Source organism: Bombus vosnesenskii, unplaced genomic scaffold, assembly GCF_011952255.1.
Source record: "Bombus vosnesenskii isolate JDL3184/JDL3185 unplaced genomic scaffold, Bvos_JDL3184-5_v1.1 scf7180000014632, whole genome shotgun sequence".
NCBI classification, from domain to species: Eukaryota; Metazoa; Arthropoda; class Insecta; order Hymenoptera; family Apidae; genus Bombus; species Bombus vosnesenskii.
In genome coordinates, this window is record NW_022883563.1 from 53,411 (window position 1) to 68,823 (window position 15,413).

The window sequence follows — 15,413 nt, forward strand, 5'->3', positions numbered from 1 at the left end:
CAGCTTTCTTTTCTCTCGCAACCCAAGTATCCATTTTACGTGACACCGGCGTCGAATGAAACTGGATTAATGTATACAATATCATACCTGAAAGCATTGTTAGAGTATCATTATAACACGTATGCCATAACAAGCGGGACAAAGAATCAGCGCAAATACATATTCTCAATACATATAATTCTCGAAGCGTAAACTATATACATATGCTTTTCATTGAAATTTTCAATACTAGTCGCAAATTATTTTTCAATTAATTTATTATTTAAGTCTTTATATATCAATTCTCGACGAATAAATTACTTAAATTATAGAGAATCTATCTTCAGGCAATAGAGAATTCAATATTTTTGGTCGTTAAGTAATTTACAAATTTCTAAAACGATTACGTTCGAAGTTTTGGACAGTATTTGAAGTTTCTAACATGACATTAAAAAAAATAAATAAATTTTATGATATAATTAAAAAAACGTTGTGGTCTATCATAATTTCTATTCCGTCAAATTTATTAAAACGCAGTTTTCTTCTGAACAGAGTCAAAATGTCCGTCTTGAATCGAGTTCAACAGCTTAACGATCGATCGAGCGAATGATAGCTGTGTAAACTAGCATGACACAACGTAAACTTTAGATTAGATCTCGATCCATCCACCAGCCGTATTCATGCATGACATGAATATTCTGTTTCAGCTCTTTATAAATTAATCTGTTAAAACTTCCCTAAAAGACGATCGTTTTTTATTTTTCTAAGAAAAATAATGACTATTCGGCGTTAAAATTAACTTTATTTCCATTGGATTTCTAAACTGATTTCATACGCTCAGAGATAGTTCACAGTATCTTTTAGATTCATGCCTGAATTCAAGAAAAATTAAACGTATAACTTATGTACTAGTATCTTTCAAAAGGTTAAAGTTGACAGCATTGAAGGAATTGGTTCTTACCAGTTAGAAAGACGGGAATGCTAATGAAAAACCCTCCGACAGCACATATCCGGCTGATGGATGATTTTTGCAGGTACTTGTTACTCCTGAAACAGACAAAATTTGAAGTGAAAGTCAGTTTCACGATTCTATGATAATTGAGCGAAATATAAATGTTAAGGAAATTCGAGGATTTGGGAATACAAATTATTGACTATATTTCCCACACAACAGTTATACATCTATATTACTCTCTGAAGAACGTCTTGCACGCACGCTGGTCGCCAACCGACTATCCTAGATTCTTCTAACATCTGGCAACAGTCTTTTGTCTCCACTAAGTCCTTGACGCCCTCTAACCCTTACACACACACTCTCATGTACAGTGTAAATGTATCACTTCCCTAACAATAAAGGAACCAGTTTTTTGTTTAACAGCCAAGAATCTTTCAAAAATTCTACTGTAATTGATACTTCAAATATATTTAGTCAGACAAAGGATAATCATAATCGCAACGTTAATCTTAACTTTAATTCAAGGATCAAACAGTATCATTATACATATAAAAGTAAACATAAAGTCTATCCACATTATTGTTATTATTATTATTATTATTATATGTTATTCTATAATTGATTTTTATTTCTTTATTATCAATATTATTCTATTTTCTATAATGATTCAATTATAGATCTTATTTTTTGTCAATCATATTTCACTGAAAAGATCACTTTGAAAATAATCTAATAGTAAAAAATGAAAAATAATCTTTTTCTACCTTGTCTTTATTTTTTACAAACTCTGTTCACCGCCGTAAACCTATTAAATGCATGAAACGACAAAGCAAAGCTGCTTCACATAATTCCCCGCTCACGCAGTGTCAATCAGCTCACGACCGCAAACGATACTGCTAATTTCCAGCGACCACGAACGATTTCACCGTAATTGCCGGTGTGAAATTTACCAATACGTGCTCGAATTGGTCAATAATGGATAAAGCGCTCTTGCACACACTAATCTACCAACAAATAATATTGACTCAATTGAACAACAGCGCATAGATTAACGGACAAACCGCATGTTCCAAACAGATTTACAATCACGGCAGAAAATACATGCCGTTATAGATGTTTCCTGGTCAAGATTAATTTCCACGCGTTAAGAACATTGTAACCGGAATCTAGGAAGAACTAGCACTTCCTGGAATAATACTATTGTGTCCTCGATGAATGTCTCTCCGCAATGCCCTCGAGTGAGTTGTTTTTGTCTTTGGTCGTACAACGTCCGGGATGAGAATTCGGGGAACGGTTTTGCGCTGCTTTAATACTCGCACAACCATCCATCCATGGGACTGCATCTTTTTAGGAGGACCAGTGATTAATCTTTTCCCACTCATTTTCATCTCTAATTTCTCATGAGGCTAAGATTCCTGCATCTTTTATCATAATAATTTATTAATACTATTAATAAATTGAGACAATTTTACACGTCGTATTTTGCGTTATAAGATGACTTGTAATTTGTAAAATTTACCTGTAAAATTCCTTTGTTTGTTTTACCGAAGCAATAGTTGGCATTTCTATACGACAATAAGAATTTGTTAATACTAATAATTTGTAAGGTTATCATGTTATCATTCTTCATATTATTGAAACTTTTTTAATATTGAAACGCGATATTTTTTTGGAGAAGAAGTGCATAGTAGTAAAGAGTTGAATTCTACGGACGTAAAAAGTGGACATAACATTTTCTGTACATGGAGTCGCCTGGCCTAAACATTTTATGATTTCCGGGCAAAATACAGACGAATCCAGCGCTGATTTTAAAGTAGCTTTATCCAAATAAGCCACAATAAGAAATTCCCACGAAACAGTTGCGTTCATCCCCTTTCGAGGTCGCCGACCTCTTTGAATGCGTTTCAAGAGCGTCGTACCAATGAAACTTCGAGTTCTAAACTAATTTCTCAGCCTTTTGCGTTAAATTTAACCTTCCGCGTTAGTGTATTTCGGACGAGCTCCTATTTTACGCTTTCGTCGACTTCACCAACGTAACACGCAGCATCCGCAAGTAAAACTGTCTCTTAAATTTGATGTGACACCAATACACGACGAGAAGAATCACAATGCCATTTTTATTCCACTTCGTTAATTTTTCGTCGTAAGGTTTAGCTGTAAATAGGATTAAAAAATTTAGATTAACGAGGAATTTAAAATTGATCTGTTAAATCAACAATTTCCATTAGTTGTCAATAGATTTTATAAGCCTCAGATTACTGAGAAATTATACACATTGCAAAATATTTATCAGTGGTTACCCACGCTACACGTAAATTTGATCAATCTACCAATGCACTAACACTGCAATAAATTTCTATTGCAACATTCCACGCTCCTTTGCCGCACCTTAAACTCCTCGCTAGATTTATTCCACCTTAAAGTGTCACATAACTCCTACGACACCGATATCAAATCTTAAACTCCACCAAATTCCAGAGAAACTTGATTTCGTCGAAAGTAAGAGATTAAACTTAAAAAGCAATTTATTTCATCTTTAAACTATCCCAAACTTCTTAAATATAATTTATATATATAAAATATTATACACTTATTGTGTGCATTATATATTTCAAGAACTTTGCAATAAAAAATAAAACTTATTACATTTAAGATATGGTTATATTGCACAGGCTCGAATATGATAAAGAGGTTAAATAAATGTCTCGAATCTCCGCAACAAACTCACACAAACCACCTAAAACACGTATACACAATGTGCATTCACTACGAACTCGACTCCCATTCCCTGCCAAAATCACAGGCATGCAGAGTCAATTTCACTGCTCGAGCTAGTTGAATAGGGAAGAAGGTCGAGAGCTGGAGTTAAGGAGCATAGTTGGTAAAGAATCGCGTGCCGCCGCGCCATTAAGATCAAGCCCACGATCTCAACAATAAATATTAGACGGTTCTCTGACCTGCATTTCGCGTGCGACTCGGGACGATTCAAAAACGCGTAAATTTCCCATGAGTCGAATCAAACGTTCGCGATTTATCGCATTTAGGTTATATCGATATTGTCCACGAGTGGAGGCATTCAAACACAGATTGCTTTGTGTCACTCTATCGTAACTGCCCGTAATACATGATAATTTAATTTCGAATTCTTTGGAATATATGCACGTAACGAAAAATTTGTATTGGTTAGTCAATTGCAGACCAACCAGTTGTTAGCCAGTGAAAATAATGTAGATAATAATAGTGAAGAATTAGCTCGAGAAGAGTAAACAAACAAGGCGCCTTAATAAAAGGCACAATGTGGGTCCGCAAAGTGATGGGATTTCGGCGCATGCGCATTGTTTCGCATCAACTTACAATTAGACATGCACGAAAGCTTCATTTCTGCCGCATACATACTTGGATTCGCGTGCATGAAATTCACAAAGTAGGTTATTGCTTGAAAAACAGCTTTAATCGAGCGAAGCTTTTAACCAGACTGAAATCAAGTCTTGGTTTCTTTAGAAATTCAGATGGAATAAGAGAAACCTATTTTATCTGTGGATAAAGGTTAGGCTGCATCGGTTGGCTTATATGACTTTCCGGTGACTTTGAAGGGTAATACGGCGCCGGCGGTCGAGAAGGTAACTTCTCTATTGAACGAGATCTCATTGATCTCGTCTAAGCAGGAAGAGTCTGTCGGCCCTTTGATTTTATACGAGTCTTTCCATTCACGATCGTGCGAGCTGGCTACAGTCGACGACACGGACCCCCGACAAAACTGTCTGAGCCTATTCAAGGCGACGTCAAATAGTTTCACTCGGAGAGATGAATGGAGATAAGAATCACCGGAGCGTCTCTGCGCTTCGATGACAATGATATTTGGTAAATCCTCTTCTTGTTTCTCGTTTTGAAAGAAGGTTGTAAAGAAGAGTGCTACTAGATCGTCTAGGGAAATCACACGGTATATATTGCGTAATGCTATTGATTTATCAAAAATAACAAGAGGTTAAGGAGCTTTGGGAAGGTTGATTCAATTTTTTATAACCTGACATCTCTTTGAACAAATGTCTTAAGAAACGCTTGAATAAAATGTTAAAAAATAATAATCTTTTAATGAAATAATCATCTAAAATGAAATCTTTTCCTGTATTTTTAGACAATAAGATTTACTATATCCTACGCCATAATAAGAATCAATTTGCTATGAACTGGTATCTCGGAAATTGTAAGAATTCAGAAAATATAAGGAGGCCGGAAGAGGTAAATGAAATCCACAGAAACATTGACCCAACCTCAGCCCAGTTAGCCAACAAACTAAAATATCTCGCTGCCTTTTCTATATTTACGACCAGAACGTGGTCATTAATTGAGTCTAGCGACTGCACCGTAGACGAGTCACTGACCGATGTTGCTTTAATGGATATGCGGAAAATCACGTGTTCCAGGTTCCAGGGATGTAGTTGTTTTCATTTCCGGAGAATACGGTCGACTCGCGTGTGTATACCAATCTATCTGAGGATAGGTGTTCGTTAGAATTACTAACTATATTACTTTCAACCTTGTGATTAAAATTTTTAAACGTCACTTAATAGCAATTCAGTCGAGTAAGTACAAACTTTCAAATGTCCTAATTTTCAAATCTTTATATTTTTTAATCTCAAAGATATTTTATTATTTGCCGTAGATCAAGCTTCGTGTTACCGGTACTGTAACATTACAATCCTACGAGAAGCAGAAAATAGTGAAAAAATCTGACCTAATAGATAGTAGTCAATATTCCTCTGACGCGTCTTATGCGAACCGCAGTTAGAGGAAATGCAAATAAGCTCTTGCGAAACGGTTTGCCGCACGACAAGCCTACGAACAACGCCCAATGCAAGTTCAGTGGGAGTTACAGGAAGAGGGACGTCTAAAATCAACTAGGAATCCCTATTCAATCGTCTAATTTTCGATTCCGGCATTGAACTTCCCGAAGAAAATTAAATACAATTCCGACTCGAGATTTAATTTCAGTCTCGTAGCTAATGCAATCTAATCGCGTTTGCAAGGCTACGCTTCCGATCAGAAGCCACGCGCTTCGATCGCGTACTTTCCGCATCGGAAGCGTACGCTTCGGTACTAACCGCGTCGATTTTCAAAGGAATCATTGGACACCGGAAGAAGAAGAAGGAGTAAGAATAAAAGCACGTAAACCGGCAGGAAGTCAATCGAGACAAAATCGATATCGTTGAAAGTCGAAAAAAGACCCGAATTTAGGCTACAGTACATATCCGAATTGAATATATTCAAGGTTTAGATTTTCCTCTCCTGAAAATTATAAACATAAATGAGTCGACAAGCGATCTTGAAAAGCGTCTGTTCCATCTAGATTATGTAAATTGCATGAATTACCGTTAGCCATAATTCATAATTTATCGAAAAAGCGCGCTTCTTCTCAACCACGCTTTCCCCTACCAGCATCGACATTATCGGCAGATCGATAAGTATCAAAATACCACAAAGATATTAATCTCATCTTTCTTCTAACCGCGAAAAAATGCCGCGCAAATGATAAAACAACAGATCAGCCAGAAACATCGAATTCTCCACGCTTCCGACTGCAAGAAGAAAAACAAAGTTATTTGTGTATGATGGAAACGTCTCTGGACGATGCTCTTGTCACAGACGAAATTCGAGCAGCTGTATATAACAAACCGAAATTCCGAACGCCTTATCGCGTGTGACCGTTCGGTCAGCATCCGTTCTCAGCCGCCTGAGTGGCATTCGATCACTCCAGCCGTTCTCCGAATGTTACATTAAGTGTAAACAAAACCTTCTCCCACTCCAACGAATGGAAGAATATAAATTCTCCCTTCAAAATCATCCAGTCAGTCTAATAAAAAAATTCTTAACTAATCCAAATATCGAAAGTGTATCATCGCGAACCGAAAAAATTGTATAAAATGAGTAAAAAATAAAAAGAACTTTATCTCCTTGTCGGAAATTAACAAGTTCCTTACTTTTTACCTTAATTTTACACGACACTCTTAAGCGGTCGAGTGCGCGCGAGAATAGCATCGCGGATCGGCATTTCCACGGTGAGGATTGTAAAATGGTTACGCAGATGATGGATCATACGCATGGACCGTAGAGACTATCGTGAATGATGGATCAGACACACATACGCGTTCTTCGCTCTTCCGATATTCTTCGTAACAACTGCTGCGATCTCGTCATTGGAAACGATCTCGGGAAATTCAATCGAATATCGAGGAAATTTATAGAAAGCTACAGCTGTGTTCGAGTATTATTCTAGAGAAAAGTGGTTAACTCTATGAGACTAACGATACAATACGTCTCAAGATAACTTTTAGGAAAATGATTGTACCTTTAAAATTCTTTCGACACTTTTCGGTATATTCTTGTCATTGATTCTGAAAGTATTTGATTAATTTGCTGGTTAATAGGAAGTTGGCTAAAACCGAAGTTAGTTAAAGAAATAAGTAAACACGAAACCCGTGGATACTCTAGACATATGATTCTACCTGCACGCGACAAAAATATTCATGATCTGAACAAGGAAAGAAGTATTGTTAGATTCGCGTCATGCTGCAAATGAAAGATTTACAGTTCGAACCCAATTATCTGTTACATTACATTCTCGGGCACGTGTAGGCTGAACGTCATGATATATGAACACAAGTATAGAAAGAACAACATGGATATTTCGCGCGAAGAAAACGAAGCTTCACATATACAGTGTATAACCACTCGACAGTATTTGCTCACGAAAAATACGAGTTGTTAAAGTCTAACAAAAATTACGTATACAGTGGCAAAGAAGAAAACTGTTATGCCGTTTACTCTTATTTCTAATTGACAGAAAGTCGTCAACGAACAAAGAGCGCTTTCTCTTATTCTCTGTACCTTCGCGATGCAATCACAGAAATTCTCCAAAATGCTTCGTGTCGACTAAACAAAGAAAAAAAAATGGCAGCTGCTAAGAGCAAACTATCTCCGGAATTTTCTTCGTTTCTAAGTGAACCAGGAAGAAAAAAGAGAAGGGTTAATGACGCCGAAACTGAAGGGTGGCCACGGATCGTTTGAAAGGGGCCACGACAACCGTTACGATTCAGTCGCGCCTGTTCCTCTTCCTAGGTTACCACGCCGAACCATTGCGCGCTTTTACGAGCGTTCCCGCGAAGGTTTCCTGGCACTTGCTCGTCCTTTCAACGAAGGGTCGATCGGTTAATTTAAACTCTCGAAGGCTTTGTCCAGTCGGTAACATCGATAAGCTTAAGTCGAAATACGGATTTCTCGTAAATTCAGAATTTTATTGCCACCAGGATGTATATGGAGGCGACAGATGAAGAACACGATGTAAATTAGATTTCTTGCTTTTATAGAGAAGCAATTTTTAAATTGAACACCAGTCGTCGATCGGTTCTGTAGATCGTTTTTAATAACAAAATAAATTTGGTTAGTCCATAAAGGTTTGTTCGTGTGAATCTTCCCATAGATCATCCGTAACGTAAATACCGCTATAACCGGCTGCAGATACATTTTCCTTGAACATGTGGCGGCACTTGACAGTAAACTTCCCAACAGTTTACGTCGCTTGACGCACGACACAAAGACCCTATACCTGCGGACAAGATGATTGCCAGATGTCGATACATTCGTACCGAATATTTCCAGCTAGCCTAAGGACCGCTATAAATCTTAGGATTTATTTTAGCTAAGGTCCTCCAAAGAGACAAACAGTCTTTGTTGATCAGTCTCGAAGTCGACCACCTACCACGGGGACACACGAGAAATCTGCTATCTCTCACATACGACGCTGCCCGCTAGCAACACCCTCTCAAGGGCAGCTAGCACCCTTTTCCAACGACCAATACGAATTAGCCAATAAACATTAACGTACATTTCCCTCACTTTCCGAACCAAAGCTTTTCTCAACGAATCCGATGCCTTCGCATCCTTGGACACATCCCAACGAGTCTTCCTCCGCAGCAGCATCGCGACAAAAATGTCGGTCTATTACCGCGAGTTACCGCAGTATATCACGATCGTTATACTTACACGGTTCGAGCCGAATAATTATCTAAGCTCTCGACATCTCGTGCAATCATTGTCCGCACTCGCAGCGTATCTCGAATCGTAGCTATCCAAGCTCTATCTAATAACCGCGCATTCGCGAACCGAATACAATCGCGAATCCTGCATCAAGTGTACTCATTGACATTAGAGTGAATAAACATTTATCGTTCAAGAAATCTGAGTTTTCCTTCCGACCCTATCACGACATACCACCTCAAATTGGTGACCCCGACGTGATTATCCCCGAGTGCTCGTGAAATGTAACACAATGAATCTAAATCAGTTCGAAATGACCAATAACGCCCACTCCGCACGTACGAAGGCCGGCGGGGACAACGCAGACTCGATTAGCGCCCTTCTCCGCGTGCCACCGTTCTGGTCTGACGACGTCGACTTGTGGTTCAAGATGCTGGAAGTGCAGTTCGAAACTGCCCGGATCACTAGTGACCAAGAAAAATACCAGGTCGTCATCGCGAATCTCGACAAGTCGCACGCGAGATTAATTCGAGACGTATTCGACGCCGCACCGGCGACAGAGCGTTACGTCAAAAAGGAGCTCATCAAGCGATTGGGAGAGTCGTACGCCAAGAGACTCCGACAGGTAATCGAGAACGAGCAAATGGGGGACAGGAAGCCCTCTCAGTTTTAGCGTGATCTCAAAAGCCTAGGCACCAATTCGTTAGTAGACGATGTCATTTTCACCGTCTGGGAAGGTCGACTTCCACAGCGCATACGGAGCATCCTAGCCTCTGTACAGAACAACGATCCGGACTCCCGCATACAAATTGCCGATAACATTTACGAAGCCACCCTGGAATCAGGGCAGATCGCCGCGGCCAGCGCAGGCCGACTACCTGCGATAACCCTCCCACCTGGCCAGAATAGCGGAATAGGCGACGCCATGGCAGCCTTCGCCAACTTGGTCACCGAGCGGGTAGCGCGAATGGACGCCCATATGAGCGAGATGCGAGCGCTAGTAGCCGAGCAAAGAAGCAATGAACACCGTAGGGCACGAGTACAATCACGCTCGCGTACACGATCCCGCCGCCGTTCGCGCCCTCGCGATACGCTGCGGCAAGACGGGCTGTGTTACTATCACACACAGTTCCGAGAAAGCGCGAGAAAGTGCACACCCCCTTGCTCCTGGAACTCGGAAAACCGGACCAGCCGTCCGTAAAAGCGGCAAACGACGACGGTTTGGCATCTAGCCGCATATTCGTAACGGACAAGGACTCGCGGATCTCCTACCTCATCGACACCGGCGCAGATGTTTGCGTATACCCGCGCAACAAGCTACACGGACACGTGAACAGAAGCGAGTACGAGCTGTTCGCAGCCAACCTGTCCCTACCTAAACCTGTCCCTACGCAGAGCATTTAAGTGGGATTTTACCGTAGCCGACGTCAAAACACCCATCATTGGCATGGATTTTCTAAGCCACTCCGGGTTGCTCGTGGACCCGCGAAATAAAAGGCTTATCGATACGATAACACAGACGTCATCAAGGGGATACGCCGCCACAACAGACGAAGCGTCCGACAAGACCGTCATCGGCGAATCACCATACTACCAACTCCTGGCAGAATTCCCGGACCCCACCCGCCCACCGATCTTCGGAAAAGAGAGAATTCGACACGGTATGCTACACCACATCGAAACTACACCTGGTCCACCAGTCTACAGCAAACCGCGTCGGCTTGCACCTGATCGACTTAAAGAGGTAAAAGCGGAATTTGAACACATGATCGAGCTAGGCGTGATGCGACCATCGAAAAGCCCGTGGGCATCACCCCTGCACGTAGTGCCGAAAAAGGACGGAAACCTGCGTCCATGTGGCGACTGCCGTGCGTTGAACGCCCGCACCGTACCCGACAGATACTCACCGCCACATATCGAAGACTTCGCGCAACATCTGCATAGTAAGCGAATCTTTTCAAAAATCGATCTAGTCCGCGCTTACCACCAAATTCCGATTGCGTCCGAGAACATTGAAAAAACCGCGATAACAACGCCTACCGGACTTCTCGAAACAACAAATATGATGTTTGGACTTCGGAACGCCACGCAAACATGTCAGCGGTTCGTCGACGAAATCATACGCGGGCTCGATATCGTCTACGCGTACATCGATGATTTTCTCATAGCCTCGGACGACGAAAACCAACATCGCGAACATTTGAAAATCTTGCTCAACCGTCTCAATAATTACGGCGTTGTGATAAACCCCACGAAATGCGAATTCGGCGTGCACGAAATCACATTCCTCGGATACTCGGTAAACCCCGATGGAATTAAGCCGCCGCCCGAAAATGTCGAAGCGATTGTAAAATTGTCGAAGCCCGCGAACGCCAAGCAACTACGTAGGTACCTCGGTATGATAAACTTCTACCGACGTTTCATAGCGGGGGCCGCAAAAACACTTAAGCCACTCAACGACCTGTTAAAAGGCGCGAAAAAGGGCAACGCGCCCATCGAGTGGTCGGAGCAGTAGGAAAACAGCTTTCGCGAATCGCAACGTGCACTCGTGGACGCCACGATGCTGGCGCATCCGATACCAGGTGCGCCCATCAGCCTCACGGTAGATGCGTCCGACTACGCAATGGGGGCAGTATTACAACAACGCGCGAATAACCAATTACAGCCGCTAGGATTCGCAACGAAATCTTTGACCCCCGCTCAGCAAAAATATAGCGCGTACGATCGCGAACTACTCGCGATATACACCGCAGTCAAACATTTTCGACACGCCTTAGAAGGCAGAAACTTCACAATATAGCGATAACCGTTGCCTCGGCCCTCCTCTCTACATAGATAGCTCGTTTCGGCGTACCTTCAAAAATAACGACTGATCAAGGACGCCAGTCCGAATCAAACCTATTCAATGAACTATGCCGGTTGCTCGACATTAAGCATTTACGCACAACAGCCTATCACCCCGCATCCAACGGAATGGTAGAGCGCCTACATCGACAATTAAAAGCAGCAATAAAATGTCACAATACGAGCAACTGGGTAGAAGTCCTGCCAATTGTTTTATTAGGCATAGAAACCGCTATCAAGGAGGACCTGAACGCAACAGTAGTCGAAATGGTTTACGGTACTAGCATACGATTGCCGACAGAATTCTTCGTACCAACGAAGCAACAGGCCAACTCGGAATTCGCGAACCGTTTAAAGGAGCGCATAGAGAAAATCAGTCCTCACCCGATTACGCGACACGGCGAGAAGAAAACCTTCGTGTTCCGCGAGCTCGAAACATCACCATACGTATTTATACGCCATGACGCTCCAAGCTCTATCTTATAACCGCGCATTCGCGAACCGAATACAGTCGCGAATCCTGTATCAAGTGTACTCATTGACATTAGAGTGAATAAACATTTATCGTTCAAGAAATCTGAGTTTTCCTTCCGACCCTATCACGACATACCACCTCAAACAAATAAATCAAAATCGTAAAGTATGTTATAAATAAAATCTGACTTCACGAGGTGTTGATCCCTCATAAAAGAAGTCTTTTATATCTCGCAGATGATTCGTAACATGACGTCTACTTTAACTTGTTCCTTATACCTCCTTGTCGAAAAAGTTACTAGTTTACAAATTCGAACATTACATATGTGACGGAAGAAAAGAGAGAGAGAGAGCGCGTTTCGTCCCGGGACTACCGGTGGACTCGTCAGTAAGGCTATGCTCGGTAGTCCCTGCCTTAGACGTAGAGCGAGTCTCGCTAGGTGCGGTATTTATATCAATCGTTCGTATATTCGACCCCTAGCGAGTTAGACAGACAGACTCGTTGTCGTCGTAGCCCTCTAGTGTTGGCGGTTGGTACCCGCGGCTCGACCTGTCGGCGTCCTATTGATACCGATCCGCCACACATATCTACATAACATCGGCCATTATATTTGCCAAACCAAATTTGTTTTCTTGTAACATTCTGTGATTAATTAATGCTACAACAAACTTAATATAGAGTGTCACGTGCAAAATTTGCACGATAAATCAGATGACTACGATACAATCTTCAAATACGATCGTATCTTTCGTATACAAATTGATAGTTTCCACCTAACTGACAGATTTTTATACCCTTGGAAAAATAACGTCTTGACGAACAATTCACGCCAATCAACGCCAAGAATGAATCACGCAAATTCTACTGGAAGTCCTCTATTCACTTTTTCGATTTATCATCAGCTGGAAACATCAAAATTATCGGCTGGTGATTGGGAATTAATCGAAAAATAAATTACAAGCATTGAGACACGCGAGTGCCCGTTTCTTTCTCTATTTTTCTGTCTGCTTGTTGGAATATTAAGGCGCAGTCACGGCCCGCCAAATTTATTCCCGTTCCGTAGTGCCCTGTGTCGGTGAAAAAATTTGAAATGCCGCATTCGAAGGCGTGGAATGCCAACAGCCACGACAGAGAGCCCTCTTCTCTCTTTCTGGTGGAAAGACGAACGGGTGCACGCGTATGCTCGGACGCTCTGACGCACGAAGAACCGCCCGTGAACAGAAACCAGACACGCGTGTAACGTTAAACCGGGCCGTCGATGAAAAACGAACAAGACTTTCGCGACCGATGGGCGTTTTCAATGACAGATCGAATCGTTCAGTTTCACGGTTCGTTCGGGGTCACAGTAGCGTTCATCTTGGCATAAAAACGCGCTAGAGACGATTTCTCATACATTGGTTAAAGTTGATGTGTGTTTCGGCGAATTGTCGTTTGGAGGAGCGATACACCTAAAGAAACGCACATATTCATAAGAATCTACGTTTCGTATTCTTCGTATAGATATCTTTATTTTTATTGGTCGTATCATGTTCGATGTAATAGTTGGTTTTTAGCTAGTGAATTAACAAGATTTAATAAGAAATTTAGTACAAATGCTCCATGCGTCGTGTTTGACACGTCGTTGTTAAACTCTCATTTACAGGAAATTCAAAGCTGTATTTTCTCACCCAGCTTAAACCTTACGAACTCTTTTCACGCGTTTCACCCGTCATTGAACGAAACGATGAAAACGTTCATCCATCCAAGTTTCTCCAGTAATAATCCAATTAACCTGTTTCCCCAATAAGTCGAAATCCGCGATCGAAACGTGAGATCGCGAAGAAAAATGCGCGCCTACTTTAGGATCGCGCCATCTAACAACGAAAGAAGAAAACTTCGTGAGCCAGCAACTACTTTGTCCAAAAGTGGCTTTATTCGAAAAATCTGCTGTTCAGCGTGTTCGCGCCAGCAGCACCAGAGATCCCTTATCACGGACCATTTAAGTAATGAGCCGGCACTTAGCAGCGCCGCTTGTCTTTCATTCTTCTCGTGTCTCTGTGATCGTCGTCGCCGTCGTTGGTGTCGTCGTTGGTGTCGTCGTTGGTGTCGTCGTTGGACCTGTGTCATACTTCGGCTTTTTTTCCTTTCATCCTCGCGTCTCAGACTCGGTAACGTGGTACGGAAGGAGGGACGGGCACCGAGCTTCGAGTGACAATGAGCAAGCGAAGAGGAACGGCCGTCTACTACTGGGACCCACCATTAAAGTTCGTGCTTCTTTCGGAGCACGTCTGCACACCCCAGGGCTCCTTCTCCTTCGCTAACAATGCCGCTTTGCAGACTTCGCAGTTATCTTCAGCCGGACGACCTTCGGCTAAGGCTTCCTAGCTGGCGTGCACCAGAGACACTGACCGAGAACCCTCTTGCTTTTGGTCTTTCGTTGCCAGTTGACTCATTCATAGGGAACACCCTTGTCGGAGAATTAGTTTCAGAACGAAGGAGAATTGTTGGTGATCTTTAGTTAATTTAGAGCGGAAGGTTTCGTAATTTGTAATTTGTAGTTTACAACAGAAATTCCTATTGTTTATTAGGGAACTTATGCCGCAGTTCCTTACATTTGAGGGAGGTCTATGGTAGAAATTTTTATGGTAGAAAAATATCGTAGGAGTCAGCCTCCATTATTAATAATACGGATACAGCTGTGCATATTTTACTTTGTAATTTTAACACGAAAATATCCAATGATCTTCGGAGTATTTGAAAACATTTTGGAAACAATTAATTTGTTAACTGCGGAGTTTATTTCCTTACATTTGAGGAAGGTCTATGGTAGAAATTTTTATGGTAGAAAAATATCGTAGGAGTCCGCCTCCATTATTAATAATACGGATACAGCTGTGCATATTTTACTTTGTAATTTTAACACGAAAATATCCAGTGATCATCGGAGTATTTGAAAACATTTTGGAAACAATTAATTTGTTAACTGCGGAGTTTATTTCCTTACATTTGGGGGAGGTCTATGGTAGAAATTTTTATGGTAGAAAAATATCGTAGGAGTCAGCCTCCATTATTAATAATACGGATACAGCTGTGCATATTTTACTTTGTAATTTTAGCACGAAAATATCCAATGATCTTCGGAGTATT

General features: G+C 41.5%; 1 long non-coding RNA gene across 2 annotated transcripts; it reads right to left on the bottom strand.

Moving 5' to 3' along the window:
• Positions 1 to 45: 45 nt before the first annotated feature.
• LOC117240445 lies at positions 46 to 14,589 on the bottom strand. Of its 2 annotated transcripts, none has more exons than XR_004494691.1 (3): positions 14,524 to 14,589; positions 941 to 1,026; positions 46 to 87 (listed from the first exon to the last, which is right to left on the bottom strand). It is a non-coding gene; the product is annotated as an uncharacterized LOC117240445 (long non-coding RNA). The 2 variants fall into 2 exon arrangements; XR_004494692.1 differs by lacking the exon at positions 46 to 87 and adding an exon at positions 762 to 851.
• Between the last annotated feature and the right edge of the window lie 824 nt (positions 14,590 to 15,413).